Source organism: Leiobunum rupestre, chromosome 1, assembly GCF_980474605.1.
Source record: "Leiobunum rupestre chromosome 1, qqLeiRupe1.1.hap1, whole genome shotgun sequence".
In the NCBI taxonomy this organism is placed as follows: Eukaryota; Metazoa; Arthropoda; class Arachnida; order Opiliones; family Sclerosomatidae; genus Leiobunum; species Leiobunum rupestre.
In genome coordinates, this window is record NC_143384.1 from 7,509,573 (window position 1) to 7,526,271 (window position 16,699).

Consider the following 16,699-nt stretch of genomic DNA (forward strand, 5'->3'; position numbering starts at 1 on the left):
GACACTGTACGATATCGGTTATTAATAGTCTTTAGCAAAGCAATTTAATAATATTACAAGCAGGCTAGTTTATTGGCGATAGAAACGACAGAAACCATGACTACCTTCAGAATTGAGTGTTTGCAATAGTATTTATTTTATTTACCCATTGAATAGTTCATTGTTATTTTGCCATGAATAATCAACAGCTATATTTGATTTGCTGGCCGTATGCGGTTAGCACTCTCGCCTAGCAGCAAGAGGAGCCGGGGTTGATCTTAGCTTGTGGCACTGGGTGAAAACTCCAGAGTTATATCCCTATTGGTTAGAGCAGTTTTCCCCTTACCCCTTCCGTTTACCCTTTCCATAAAATTTACTGAGATTAATGGTATTGTAAGTGAAGGGATCTGTTGGCTCGCGTTACGTGAAGGTCTTCTCACCACCCTCCTAGGTCATTATGACCTCCTAGGTCATAATTGGCTTTACAAGTCAATAGTTGACTAAATAGATTTAAATACCCTGCATCTCTACACTAAACCATAACGAAGCTCGCCTTGGCGAAAAGAAAGTTTCACCCCCTCAATAAATCACTCTTCGTTACGCCCGGGGTGGCGTCACGATCACAATTTCTGTACTTTATCTACAACATTTACGGTGTAATTTAGAATGTTTTTCTCACAGCATCCGTAGACAGTGGCGGATACATTTGGGGGGGGGGGGTGACGCTTAAGCTTTGCATGTGACTTGATGATTTGTTATTACACGCATAGCTCAAGATCCGCCACTGTACGTAGAGCCAAATTAAGCAGAGCTTTTAGTAGTTCGGACCTCAGGCGGGTTACAGTTGGAGCATTTTGAACTCTGAAAACCTTGAGAGGGTTACTTTTCCCTTTCCCAATGGCTACGGCCCTGAACCACGTGTCAACAATTTTTGCTGTCATTGCACTCTTATAATACTTTATCAGGTACTGTCGTATTGATAATTGCACTTTATCATATGCCTTCTATGCGAGCTACAAAATATACGAAATGGATCGTTATCTCAGATGTTCTTTTACGTGGTTTATCGTTTTGATTAGACAGGTTAAGCCTTTTCTCGAAAACCAGTAAGTTGAATGTGAAGCAGCGTAAATTGTACAGATAAACGCTACGTCTACACTGTAAAACTGTACCCCCTTTAGCCGAGAGATGCATTTAGTTGCTCAAATTTGCAAAATAATATTTATTGATAGTATTATAAAGTCACCCACATCTGTAGCTTTATTGTTGTTAAATATATTTTGGTTCTTGTTTGATTTAAAATTATCACATTATATTTATCAAACAACAAATTTTTCGATGACACGTTTATTTTTGATCACGTAATATTCATGTATTTTGTAAATAATTTTAAAAGTTTAAATGCGCAGTTTGATACGTAATTTAATAAAATTAATTAAATGAGAAGTTACTTCTACATAAAACATTGAGACCAATTAAAAACCAATTACATTATATAATTTAAATTGTTTTTAGTCTTTAAAACTAGACGTCTTGTTTCGCTGGTCATTCGGGAGCTTCATCGGATTGCCTAGTTTTTAAACAATAACAACAATTTATGGTACAATAAGTTTTTTTTAAATTTTAAACAATTTAATTTAATATTTAAATTTAAAACCTTGTTTCGCGTAAAAATGGCTCTTTCCTTTAGTGTCAAAAGCAGTTTAAAAATTTTAAATTAAATTATAAATAGTTCTAACATATTAAAGCTATTCCTGCGGAGATAAAGAATACCTTAAAACACGGTACTAGTGCCGTCAGATGTCATCAACGGTAAAAGTACCATCTTCCATCTACTAGGCCGGCACTAGGGCTTCAATTTTTAAGAACCCCATTCTACGATGGCGCAAAAGTAACTGTGAAAAGGCTGTTTAAATCGGTTTAAAGCCACAACAATCACCCTGCGCCAAAAGGCGTTAAAAACCACATCTGTGAGTAGTATGATTATTTTCGAATAAAATTTCATAAGTGAACATTAAACTACGCAAAGGTTTATTTGATAATATAGATGGTCATTGAAAACTCCCCTGAATTAGTAAATATTATAACAATTCTACACTTCTTATATTAAACCTTTACTCTTCCATCATCTTTGGAAGTAAAATTAAACTTTATTTGAGTGTCTCTTTTGGGTAAAAACAAATTTAAAAATAAATATTATCATATTTTATCCATTTGGCGCGATGCTTTTTTCAAGCAAACAGCTGTTAACTATGGATCCCTAATTTCAGTTTAAAATTCTGAACACCGCCAGTTTTTAGGGGAAGATCACCATTCTCAAAGTCGAGGTCTCCTTATTAATAATAGTTTATTTTACTTAGCATTTTTTCGAGAATTTCATAGTTTAGCACTTTCAAGGTCGGTATCACCAATACTGATGGTCATCCATTTTGGCATCCCAGCTTTAAGTAATCTATTCAAAATTTACAACATTCAATATTTTAAAGAACAAAATATTACACATTCTTCTGCCTCAAAAACAAATTAAAAAGAAAAGTTACTATTTTTTAGACTATTCACGGTACTGTCTTTAAATAGACCATTGCAAATTTACCGAAATAAATACTAAAATAAAAGTCTTTTCATATTAAACTTTTTTTCTTATGATGTAATCGTTTTTATATCCACCAAAATTCCGAAACAAAGTTTTGAAAATAAGTTTAGCTGCATGCAATAATGAGGCTATACCGACGCCATAAGTCGTCTACGGTGATCGTGTCAACAGTCTGTGTACAAAAAAGCTACGACTTCACTCCCAATCGTTATCCTGATGACTAAGAATATAGTTTCGCACGTATCGTACATAATAATAATTAAAAGTTTTTCGTTAAAGATAAATTTTACGGCACAGTTAACAGAGCGTGAAATGTATATTGCTTGAAAAATAAACAAACTGCTTCGAGAACTGGACATCCGAGGCTAGTTAATTTGTGGCCTGGGTAGTTAAATGCAATCGTTTTCTTAATCTTTAATTGTACTAAAATCCAAAATCGAATAATAAATTTTATTAAAGCAAATCAGGGTAGGCACTTGAGGCTTGTACTTCTAGCCGACACTTTCAGGTATACGATTTTTCGATATAATTATCTCGATTGCTGAATATCGGAAATGTTTATTATTTTTACCTCGTCGAAAAACCGTTTATGCAGTTTAAAGGTTGGCAAAACCACCGTCTGACGGTGAGCGTTAACGGAGTAATTTGCGGTTGGTGCGTTTTGGTATGGTTGTTTTTCCGTTAACGCTCACAGTCGTGACGGTTTCAACTCAGTTTCATTGGAAATTATGTTATTGTAATGTTTATGCGTAATATGGGAATGTTGAGCTGGTGTTATGGCGGTTGTGGGTGTTCTGTGTGTTGTGCTTGCATTTTGCATGTATGGGCGTTTTCTCTCTAACTTCTTCTTATTGACATTTGGGACGGACCGAGTGCTGAGGGTTACGGTAAACGTCTCAACGTCCAAATGGCAGGGTTTTCACCAATTGTTTACGGTATTCATCTTAGTATCAATTTATAATCGCATCAGGAAGGATTTGAACCCTAGACCTTCTGTTTGACAGGCGGACGTTCTACCACAGAACCACCGACTTTCATTACGCTTTATCGAAAATCAGACCTTCAGCTTTATCGGAAGCGTTTATTACAAATTAACAGAGTATTAAATTTCGGTTTTTATTAAATAGAACGAAATTTCGTGTTCCATTTAAATTATTGCATCGAAGTAATTCTAATGTAGCGTATTCTCTGTTGATTAAAAACGAAAGCGCCGCCCAGGTTTCGAACCCGAGCCCTTCTGTAAGACAGGTGAATGTTCTACCACAGAACCACCGATAGATAATACGCTTCTTTGAAAATTATAAACTCAGCTTAGCGGAAGAGTAAATTAATGTATGCAATTTTAAAGGTCAAATCTTGTTTTAGCACAGTCAGCCGAGATAAGAGGGTTAACGGGTAGACCCTGTGGGTGGTCCACTTTGTTAGTTTTTTTCTCATTTATTTACTGGTTTTATTATCGACCTATATATAGTTGTGTTAATGCAAAGGCGATAATTTAACGTTTATTGCTTTAAGAGCTGTCGGTTAGTCAAGTGGCTCTCTGTGCTTTGTTGATGGTAAGGTTTTTGCTTCTTGTAAATACATTTGGTGTGGATATTGGGATATCTACGATTTCTAACGCAGTTAATGATTTCCTGGGTGTGCGAGTCATTATATGATATTGGAAATTGGATGGTATTGGTCTTTTTCGTGCGGTATGTGTCACAACGTCAACTGGAAGTCTACGAGTGTTGAAATAAAATGAGCGTTAAAGATGCGGCAAGTATTTCGTAAGCGAGAAAAATACAAATACCATCTGTAGATATTTCTTTCATTAAAATTTGCTTCGTATTATATTCAACTGATAAACTTGTATTGTAAAAAGGGTTACATTCAATTGTGCATTGTTTTAGTACGTCTAACTCACTGTTGTAACTACTTAATATATAATATTTTGAATAAATTAAAATCTGTTGTTTCGTCTCATTTATTTTAATTATAATTAAAATTTTATACCGGGCGGGATAAAACCGGGATTACGTTTTAAGTAAATAACTCGGAATTGCGGAGATATATCTTTAAGGGTCATCTCGAGAAATTAATACCACTAGGGTCAATTCTTCCGAGGAGAGGTATATTTTGGCAAGCTTGCCAACTTGTTTAAATTAAAACTACCAAAAACCAGTTAGAATTAGAAAACAACAATGCTATAATAAACAAAAATTTCCTTACTCCTGGAAATATGGAATTGTGTTCGCTGAATGTAAATACTCCGGAATTTTCATTTGTTATTTTATCTTCCTGAAAAGTGCCATTAATATTAAACACGAGTGCCAACGTGCAAGGAAATACCTAATTTACTTAAAAATTTGCGTTCTAAAAAAAGAGTTATTTAAGAGATTTGTAATTAAGTACAGCTGCACCTGTGCGAACAAAACACAAGCCTTCTATTACAAGGGTTGCTGATGGCTCATTATGTTAATAATTTTTAGATAGGCTAATACCCCAGGCACAACCTTACACCCAAATCAGATATCAATGCCTTTAATTTAGGTGGCTTCGTCATTAGGGTGGTGCCAAGCCTTTCATGCCACGTGAGCCAACAGCTCCTTTATCGTTTACCTCAAAAGGGTTTTATGGAAATTGTTGGTCAAAAACCCCTAGGAAAAAATTTTAACCAGTAGAGATGAGTTGTTCCAAGTTTTGTCCCTAGTCCTGTAAGCTGCGATTGAACCATGCACCTCTTGCGGCCAAGTAAAACTGATACCCATTTCGCCACCTCATGAAATAGTAGTATTATTTATTTTCCACAAAATAGACATTGCCTGTAACAATTATGGTGTAGCCTATACATGGTTGTTACCAAGACAATACAAACAATAATGAAATGAAATAAATTTAAAATTTAAAATGAAAAAAAGAAATTGGTGTTGCGTTAAATAATGACTCGACGCAAAACACTGGCGAACTGTAAATTTGAGAAAATAGTTTTTCCGAGATGATTTACCTACTTCGTTTTTACGAGCATACTGTTCCAATTTAAATTGGGAAATTGTCCAAGTATTTGTTACGTGAGAAACAAAAGCTTCCATATTGAAAATGGAGGAAATTCAAGAAAACTTCAGTCGTCGTTCTAATAGGCAAGTTTTATATTAAGTGATCAAGCCAAATTCAAATAAAATAGGTTTGCGATTTCAAATTATGGTAATTTCTCAATTTTTCGAAGACATAGACTCTGAAAATAAGTAATATAGATTAAACGACAGGTTAACAATCGAAGAAAGTAAGTCGAGTGTGAAATTCGTTAAGGTCTGACTTCCACGCAAAGCCTATTAAACAGAGAAACCCAGAACCATCTTTCGTTCTCACCCCCCCCCCCCGTAAACCAAACCACTCCACCCTTTTTGGAGCAACCAAAAGAATAATGACTTTAGGCTCTGGTATTTTATAAACGCCTTACAATAGAAACAACTGGTGGCAACTACTGAATTCGCCATACAAGGGTAAGCTAGAAATCCGATCACCCATTTGACAAACTGACTGGAACATAACTAACGACAAATTCTAATCGTTTCTATTAAAATAACTATCAGGGTTGTTGATTTTGATCATTTTTAGTTAACATTGATGGTGTTCCTTTATTTAAAAGTTCCAATGTAAATTTGTGGCCTATCTTGGGAGGTGTTAGTTTTTCAGAAGGACTAATAAGTGATGTCTTCCCAGAAGTAGTCCTTTGTGGTGAGTCAAAACCTGATTATCTCAATGAATTTTTAGGACCTTTCGTTGATGATATTCTGGATTTAGTTGAAAATGAGTTTAATTATCATGGTAGAACATTTATGTGCAATCTTAAAGGTCCATTAATCTTAGATACACCAGCACGGTCTTTTGTATAAAAAACCAAGGGTCACACCGGGTATTATTCGTGTGACAAATGCACTATTAGAAATTCACGTTTCAAAAATCAAACAATTTTTGGTTGGAGAAAGATCATGATGAAATTATTATACTACGCACAAATATTTCATTTAGAAATCAAGATAATAAGGAACACCTTTTAGTTGGAGAGCCTTCACCGCTAAAAAGATTGGATATTGACTTAGTTCATCAATTTACACTCGATTATTTGCCTCTGGTTTGCCTTGGAGTTGTTAAACGGATGTTTAAATCCTGGATTAACCAAATGATTCATGATTTTTCTTCCAATTTTAAAAACTGCGGGAAATACATTCCTACTAAATTCGCTAGAAAGCCCAGATCTCTTAATATATTGATCTGTAGAAGGCCACGGAGCTAAGACAATTTTTGCTATACACTCTTTTTAGAAACGTTTACTGGGCGCCGCCATTATCGTACAGACAACCAACGAGCAGAAATTTCATCCCCCCAAAACCGGTTTTTTCATCACCCTCCCCGTAGACTGTAAGGTAATGGCGGTTGATTGGGAAGCCGCGTTTAAGAGTCTATACTCCGGGCCGGTTTTGTCTCCACTGAACTTTTCTCGACTACGCGGGACAGTTATTAGAAATATGTGTTTCATCATGCGCCGATTTTTATGGTAAAGAATTGGTATCTTTAAAAAAAAGCTGATGTAGAGCGGTATGGTCCTTTAGACCGATATACTGTGTTCCTTACGAAAATCATCTCCTGATGTTAAAGAAAATGTTACGCTCACCAAATAAACCTCTCCAACAACTGTTTAAAAGGGTAAATGAAGGGAAACTTAACAAAGGTATAGTTCTTAAAAAACCAAATAAAGACAAAAGCCCAAATATACATTATGGTGTTCAATCCTACAAAACATTACAGACTAATAAGCTTACTTTGTCATTACTTTCTGCAGATAGCTCCGTGAAACTTAATACAGGGAAGGTTATTAAAGTTCAACATATTTATCGGACCAAAGATAAAGAAATAATGGTAGCAGGCAGCATCTTTAAATTTTGCGAAGATATATTTGAATATCCTTTACGATCGTTCTTGTTAAGCTTGTTCACCGCAAGAATTTCTAAACCGGATAAATCATACCCTATGAGCATTATTGAAAGGAAGTGTTTTGTATATACAACTAAGAACTACAAACGGTTTTAACTTGTTCCATTACTTCATAACTCTTGAAAAAATGTTAACAAATTTATATACAAAGTAAAGAGATAAACCTTGCCTTTGAAAAATCATAAGAAGAACACTTCATCCCTGATGACCTCGAGACTAGTCAGACATCATGGTTTTAATTAAGTATGCAAATTTAACTAAGTTTTATTTTTTTATAATTATCATTCGCATAATGGACTTACTAAAATCACGTAAGCCTAAAGAACAACATGTAGATGTGATGCTTTTATGCAATATACGTCTATGCAAATGAAGTTCTTCCTGTAGTTTTTCAGGGCAGAATTAACCTTTATTTTGAATCATTTTCTTTAATCTGAAAGCTTTGAAAGCTGCGTTATTTTACTTCTTTCCAGATGTTCGTTATATTTTCATTGAACAGTCGAAGCAGTTCCCAATTCATGGTGTCCAAATGCAGTGGCATGTTACTGGCCCCCATCTCGTTTACGCAAGGATGTAAAAAATAATAATAATGGAAACAGCTACTTCAAAATCTAACCGGGTTCTTTATGATGGGAAAATACTATATGAAACACGTGAATTTCTATTTAATTTAAGTATAAATTGCGTTATTCAGGGTTGCAAACTCGTGATTCGGAAATTCGCTCAAATGTTTTTCAAATAGCCCAATTTTTCGCCCAAATTAAAACACCACCAAATGCACCAATTAGGCTTAACGAAGGGGACTTTAATTACTTACTTTGATTAATTATCAGCATATGGAACATATTTACTCATAAGTGTGCCAGAAATAAATTTTTGTTGAAAGGATCTGACGTAATTGACGTCACTTCCCAGTCGATGACGGTTTTATCTTCATCAAAACTAGTTCTGGCGGAGAGGGAAGGAAGTTAAAACCAGTTTTACCCGACGTTAGTTCGTATTTTCTTTGGTGGCTGTGAAACAAGATATCATTTAAATTTTTAATACAGAGATTTTAATCAGAGGCACACATATAAGTAATTATGTTACCAGTGGTGGATTTACCATAAGGCTGAAAAGGCTGGAGCCTAGGGCGGCAGACTTTAGAGGCGGCAATTTGGGGACCGAATTTTTTTAGCCGTCTCACAGAAATCAAAAAGATTTCTGTTCGACGGTTTTCTGATGTCTTGCAACTAAAGAAGTCTACAAGACATTTTCCGGTGACTTTTCCCTTTTCAATTTCATTGTTCATTCAACGTACCGAAAATTTCTATCAGTTCTATAAGCTCTATGCTAAAACACCCAGTTCCCGGCCCACCACCAGTAATCGGCTTCTGCGTCTCTGCCTGTACTTTGTATGAGTGAGAAGAGAACGCAATTGCGGCATATATATTTTACACTACCCCCCACTCATACAAGTCCGACTACTGGTCAGGGGTGGCGAAATAGGGTACGCAGGGTACGCAACTGCGTACGGGCGCGAGGGTTTTTTGGGGTGCAAAAAATTCTAGGACTATTAGGTAAGCAAATTTTTTTAGTTGGCGCAGTGGCAGCGTTGGGAAGTTGTTTAATTTAATTTAAAAAATAGAAACATTTATCCTGCAAAATGTATCTGATACAAGTTAAAAAATTTAAGTTACGGAGTAAAATATAAATAATAAATAAATTAAATAATAAATATAAATGCATCTGTATTAGTATTATCGAAGATTCTAAATACGAATTTTGTTTTCCTGAGTCAGGCGGCTATTAACGTAGTAATTTTACATGGCATTGATATATATAGGTATTTGTTATTGTTAACCAAGTTTATTCACTATTCATATCGAATTAACCTTCGAAATCGTAAATTTTACATAACCGAAACGCCCGAAAGTAAAACTAAACCAATATATATTTTTAACACCTTTGTAGTTATTATCTCTATTCTTTACCGAAAATTCCAACACGTGTAAACAATTTTATTCTCTTAAAAATTAAAAAAGCTTAATCAGTATCACATGTGCACTTTAGGTATTGTAAGAAACTTTCATAGCTTCATTCAATTTGTTATTTTTTTAAATTATTGTAAGCAGGGTTCGAAATAAAAAAAACCCATACAAAAAAAACCACTCAAAATTTTAATAAAACCCCAAAAAACTCAATAAAACCCGATGTATCCGGGTTTTATGAAAAAAAACGGGTTTTTTAAAACCCGGAAAATTGCGGAGTTTAACGGTAATAGTAAGTGTAGCGAGCTGACGGTAAGCTCGCGTGGCATGAAGGGCCACTCGTAAATAAGGCAATAAAAGTCGTTTGCGACTTGGGGCCTGTGGTGGTGCCTAAGGTATTAGTCTATTTAATTATTAAAAAAAATAGATACCCAAAAACTATTTCTTGCGCACTTTCAACCAAGTTGTTGAATTGTAAAAAAAAATGGGAACTGACAATTGTAAAGGTAAGGGCGGCAAAATGTGAACAGCCTACTTTTGGGAAATGTGTAAATCCGCCACTGTATGTTACATATGCTATCAGACATAAGAATATTAGATTTTAATTAATTTCCAAAATTGGATATTCAAACCACTTTAATTTCAAACTTTAGTGGTACACGGTTTGGTTAAAATAATCTAATAGTTCCATCAGAAAGCGATGTAACTTGAATAAAAAAAAAAACACCACAGAATCCACAACTTGAAAAACAAGTAGCCCAAATTTCGCCCAAATCGTCCAACCGTTTTTTGTCGCCATTCGGGTTCAAAAGTAGCCCAAATTGGGCGACTTTTCGCCCAAATGGCAACACAGTCGTTATTCTAAATGTTTTCATTTTTTGAAGAGCTTTACAGTCGAGCTAGGGAGCTACTTAACAAATCAGAGATTACATCATATTGGGCAAATGAAGCTGAACTTGGGCGTGGAAAAATTGTTATTCTTAAAAAACGCAAAGTGGATAAAGAAATATTGAAATCTACTAACCCCTCTTCTGTAAATAATGGAAAGATTTTATATAAACACATTGGAACTTACTGAATCAGTTATTTTATTTTATTTTTTGTCAGATGCTGAAAGAAAAATATAGCTACAAAACTTCACGAAAGGTTCCTGTGCCTCCACTATCCAACACTGATATTTTAAAATTTAAAGCTTTGACTTCTCAAAACAAAACTCAAGCCGTGGCGCAGGAAGAGGGCAAGAATAGGCAAATGTGGGGCAAGAAGGCGGCAATGTATGTAACATTTTTATAAAAAACGTAGTTAGTTGTTACAGTTCTAACCAGCGTTTAGAAGGTAGATAATACTAAAATTTTTATTACATGTATGATATTTTGTAGATTATTCGGTTTATTCCCGGTGTTCCCGGTTTAGCGCAATGTAGCTGTAATGTAAGTTTTCAATTAATAAATAACTGATTACCCTGAAACTGCTTATTTGATACCATTTTTTTTTAAATACTTTTTTTGAAACAAATAATTATATTTTAAATAATCAAGGCTAAATTTTAATACTCTCCCACAAATTGGCGTTGCGAAAATAATCACAGTAGTAGGGTACACACGATATATTGTTCGAATTATTTATGAGCAAAAATAACGAGTCTCGAGTTAGAACAAAAATGGACGAACTAAAGTTTTATTTGGCGTCACTGTAGACGTACATAAATAGAAACAAAAACAAAACAATTTATAAAATTGGTTTTGACGGCATATTCAAACAACATAACAGGCATTCGTTATATTAATAGTAACACACACTAAGATATATAACATCTATAATTGAGTTTTTTAATTATAAGTACCATAGTACCATAAACGTTAGCTAATACTCAGAGCCTAAAAACATCGCTACACGTATAATCATACGAATTTAAAAGAACTACATAAAATCAAGCGAAGAGCGAGTAAATAGTGCCTGTTTTAGTATTGTTTAAATTTAAAATAAGTTTTTCTTTTGGTCGTCATGTATCCATTTTAACTCAAAATTACAAGGTTCGAACATATAATATTGGAACACCTTCTAGAAGCCGTGACTTGCTTTAACGCTGTTGATTCTCTATAACTTGGACCTATTATGGAGGGCCTCCAGTAATCTAAACCCGGCACAGGTGGGTACTCGGAACGGGAGAGTTTCGTTTGGCCGACTTCTCATTTGGCCGACCACAAAATACACGTTACGCCGACTGTCCATTTGGCCGACTGCACATTTGTCCGACTGAGAAGTTGGCCTAATGGGCAGTCGGCCAAATGGACAGTGCATTTGACCGACTGCTCATTTGGCCAACTGCTCGTTTGGCCGACTGCTCGTTTGGCCGACTGCTCGTTTGACCGACTACTCGTTTGGCCGACTGCTCGTTTGGCCGACTGCTCGTTTGGCCGACTACTCGTTTGGTCGACTACTCATTTCGCCGACTGCTCATTTGGCCGACTGCTCATTTGGCCGACTGCTCATTTGGCCGACTGCTCATTTGGCCGACTGCTCATTTGGCCGACTGCTCATTTGGCCGACTGCTCATTTGGCATTTGGACGATACTAGGTGCGTTTGGCTAAGTACTGTCCTCTAGGTCGCGTTTTAGAAGGCCCAGCTGGGTTATAAAGAACGGGGCTGGGGGGCGCCAATACTTAGAATAAATTGCCAGTTCTATAAGTCAACCTAACACTAAAGACATAGATAAGGACAGGCTATAGTATAAGAGTCGGTCAAATGAGCAGTCGGTCTAATGAGCAGTCGGTAAAATGAGCAGTCGGTAAAATGAGTAGTCGGCGAAATTAGCAGTCGTCCAAACGAGAAATCGGTCAAACGAGCAGTCGATCAAACGAGCAGTCGGCCAAACGAGTAGTTGGTCAAACGAGTAGTCGGTCAAACGAGCAGTCGGTTAAACGAGCAGTCGGTCAAACGAGCAGTCGATCAAACGAGCAGTCGGCCAAACGAGTAGTTGGTCAAACGAGTAGTCGGTCAAACGAGCAGTCGGCCAAACGAGCAGTCGGTCAAATGAGTAGTCGGACAAATGAGCAGTCGGTCAAATGGGCTGCTCATTTGGCCGATGAGAATTTCGGCTAAAAGAGTAGTCGGCCAAATGAGTAGTCGGCCTAATGAGTAGTCGGCCATATGGTCTGCTCATTTGGCCGACCGAAAAGTCGACCAAATGAGCTGTCGGCCAAATGGGCAGTCGGACATATGAGCAGTCGGCCAAATGAAAAGTCGGTCAAATGAGGAGTCGGCCAAATGATGAGTCGGCCAAATGCACCCCACCCCTCGGAACAGCGAGAAACTGGGATATCGCGTAAGATATTTAAACGGTCCATATTTCGTTTCGGAATTATCTGTAACCGAAAGAGCGCGTAATCGGACTATCGCGAAATATATTTAAGTGGCCAATGTTTCGTTTCGGAATTTTCTAACTAGAATAGGTTGAAATAAGAAGAGCAGAAAACGGGAAATGTGGGTACACGATATTTCAAGAAAGCGGAAAAGTGCGTAATCCAATTGGTCAGTAAATTAATTATTTCAATGTGCTTTAATCTTTGAGGGGGAATTGAGATTTTGTGACGTAATTTTGGGGTGGAGGGTCTGTTTGTTTGTTACTCTGCGTAACGAGATAGAGGGGAGTGTCGAAAAAGTTATTTTTTTTGCGTTACGTTATTTATTGTAAACTAGACAATTAACCTCGAAAATGTCATAATTTTCAAAATCTTTATTATGGATGGGGATCACCTATAAAGTCGTTGCTAATCCGAAATGAAACCGTTTACGCGTTATTCCAATAACCGACTATTTAGAGCGCATACTTTTGCCGTACACCATTGCAGCCTCTAAATTTTGATAAGGAACGCCATGAAGACATTGATATAGACTCCAAACAGTCTCTACCAACAGTTTCTATAAAATTTGTTTAAGTGGTGTCCCATTTTGAGAAGTTGAAAATTACTTCCTCCATTCCTTAAATAAGGAAAAATGAGCGTAAATTTACAAAAACTTTCAACTTTCATTATAAAAAAACTAAACGGTCTTAGAGTTTTATTCATTCAAGTCATGTTTGTCGCTATGTTTAATATTTTGCCTTCTTCATAAAATGTGTCGTATTTTGTTAAGGCAGACAATATTGACATCACAGAGTACCGCCTCTTTGGTGTTCCTGGATAACTAAATGGAGGTTTATAGATCATTTAATCTAGTCGAAATTAAACTCATATGCTACTGTTATCAAAGGCTAGACATCCATTAAATATCTTCACTCCTACTTTCAGTTAAAATTGCTCTTTTTGGTCGATCTATACTAGGCAATTTGAAAAATATTTTGTTTGTTCGTTTACGTACTACAGAAAAGTCCCTGGTACTGCCATTTCTCTAACTCAAATAAATGTTTCTAACTTTTTGAGCGCAGCTTTTAGGCTCTTAATTGTCTTGTTTAAATAATGCATTAAAAATCGCTCCGTTTAGCAATGATTAAGATGGTGAATTTCGAAGCAGATCAGAAATGCATTTTCACAACTCTCAATTAAACTATGTAAGTGTTATTTTATCAATAAATTTAATTTAACGAATAAGAATATAATACTCTTAAGCCTAATTTCCAATAAGAATTTGATTTAATTTCATTCCGTAATTATCGAAAAACGTTTTCTGGAAAAAGTATCGAAACCAATTTAAAATAACTTTGTCAGTTACCGAATCAGTGGACAATTGAAACCCTTCTTTCAAAAAATCTTATTCGGAAGGTGTACGAATCGTTTTATGGGGTTTTAACTCTTAACCAGAAGAGGTTGACCGAGGCCCTATTTAGAATGAAAAACACTTATTAGAAATGTTATGATCAAAGATGACGTTTCATTGTGATAAAAATTTATTTGCCCACCCCGAAGAATATGTAAGGGAAATTTAAACAAGTACCTAAGTTATTCCCATATAAATATTTTTTCATATCTATTAATCGCGCTACATTACAACGAGGGTTTACAAGTAACATATGGTTGACCGACGCTTTTAAAAGAAAACGAACTGAGCCCAGAAGTCAATTATGACAGGCGCCAAATGTACGTGCAAGTGATTTTAGGATATGCCTTTAATGTGATGCAGCTCTAATTTCCCACGTTAAAAGCAAAAACATATAAACAAATGTTATGCATTTTTTTACACTCACCCTCTTTTTTGAGATCAAAACTGCAAAATCTGTAAATTATAGATTGATAATAGAACCCGTTATTTAGGGGGGAAAAATCATTTTTAAAGAATATATAGTCAGGCTGCATGTGCTGAAACCTTAGAGAATAGCTAAAGATTTATGTTAATAACCTAATAACCTTAAACAGATTTTATAGTATAAAGCTTTTTTAAGCATACTAAATGCTATGAATGAAAACCCTGTGGTCCTTTAAAGAAGCTAACGTCGCCACTAGGGAGAGTAGTTTTGAAAATCTTTGTGCCACGGATCTTTTGGTCCTTTGTTCTTGGAAAATACTGTTGAAATCTCACCACTATTTGGTTTTTGCCCAAAGTTGGGCTTTTTGTAATTAAGCTTGAAAGACAAATTTCATTTTCGATTTGGAATAGATCTTATCGTCTTTTCATTGATATCAAGTTTTATACAGATTTTCATTGCAGCTGCACATGGTGTTTATAAAACTTAATTAAATTCCGTATTATTTATGCAAGAATTTTGAGTAGTAGTTGAAATGAGAGAGTTGAGACCGAGGGTATAACTTCCAAAAGGGTATCGTGGGGTTTCACTGATTCTATGCTGTATGAGAGAACTCGGGCGGGGAGGTATCGTGGGGCATCGTCGTAAGAGAATTAGGACCGAGGTATTGTTTATCCGTTTGATAGCGAGTAATGGGGAGAATGAGGCTAGAGCCACCGGTTAATAATATGGTATCGATACCCCATGGTATTGTAGAGGTAATTGAAACATATTTTCCACTTTGATATACTAACGGGCCACTTTGACGTGTGAAATTTAAAAATATTTGAAATATTATTCAAGATAGTAAAATGAAACGTGCAAAGTTCAGAAAATATTTATATAAAGGACGTACGCCCCACAACCAAACCATCAGTTCATTTGGATCGTCCTCAAGTATATAAGAAGAAGCCACAATTTTTCTGAAATTTAAGTAGAATTTTCTGTTCATAAAACATTTGAAATTTATTCTAAAAACCAATTTTATAGGAACACCGGCAAAGTTTTCCCCATTTCTTGTACAAAGGGAATTGCGGTCACTCCAGATGGTTTTATACTAGTGGGGAGATTAGACGGAAGTTCGGACATGACACTTACGGAGGACGAATTCAAACAACTGCGGAGGGAAAGTCATCAAATATCAACGTTCATTGGTCTTTTGACTGGTCAGATACGAAACGAGTCGAACTATGTATTTTTAAAAATATATGGGTAGTTGACGTTGGAGAAATTGTGCAAGGTTCTGGAGCTAGTTACGCGAAGCGTTATTTGAATAAAAACGGATTCACTATTATCAATCGTCCTTGGAAAGCTTTGTTAGATAAATATGATGAAGTGATGGCGTACCACAACGAAGTGAAACGAGTTTATAACGAAATTGAAAAAAAATGTAATCGAAGAACTTACTATTTTAATAAAATTAATTTCTACGGTTGTGATGTTGAGCACCATTCGCAAACGAAGCACGAGTGTTTAATGGCGGATTGGAATTCCAGAGTAGAAATGCACTTGTTTCACGCTATGAACCCATTATGTTATAAATACTAAAATTACGTCAAAAATTGATTCTTTTTGAAAAGAAGATTTACTTGATATTATTATTTCTCATATTGTATGCAACTCTAAAAAAATATTGTATAAGAGTGACGATGAATTAATTAAAACTATAAAACTGCTAAGTCGTATATTTCGTATGTCATTTTTAGTAATGGATCCTACCACGAAACACCCTTTCACGGGACTCGTAGCGGGGCCAACACAGTGTGGAAAATCGAATTTTATCGCAAATTAATTACACATAATAAATATTGCATTTATCCCCCGCCAGAGCAAGTAATAAGGTGTTATACAGAATATCAACCACTTTTATTTAATTCAATATTAAAAAGTAATCCAACATTGGAATTTCGCGAAGGATTTCTGGACCCTCATAATTTGAATCCTGAAATTAGGAATTTTATAAT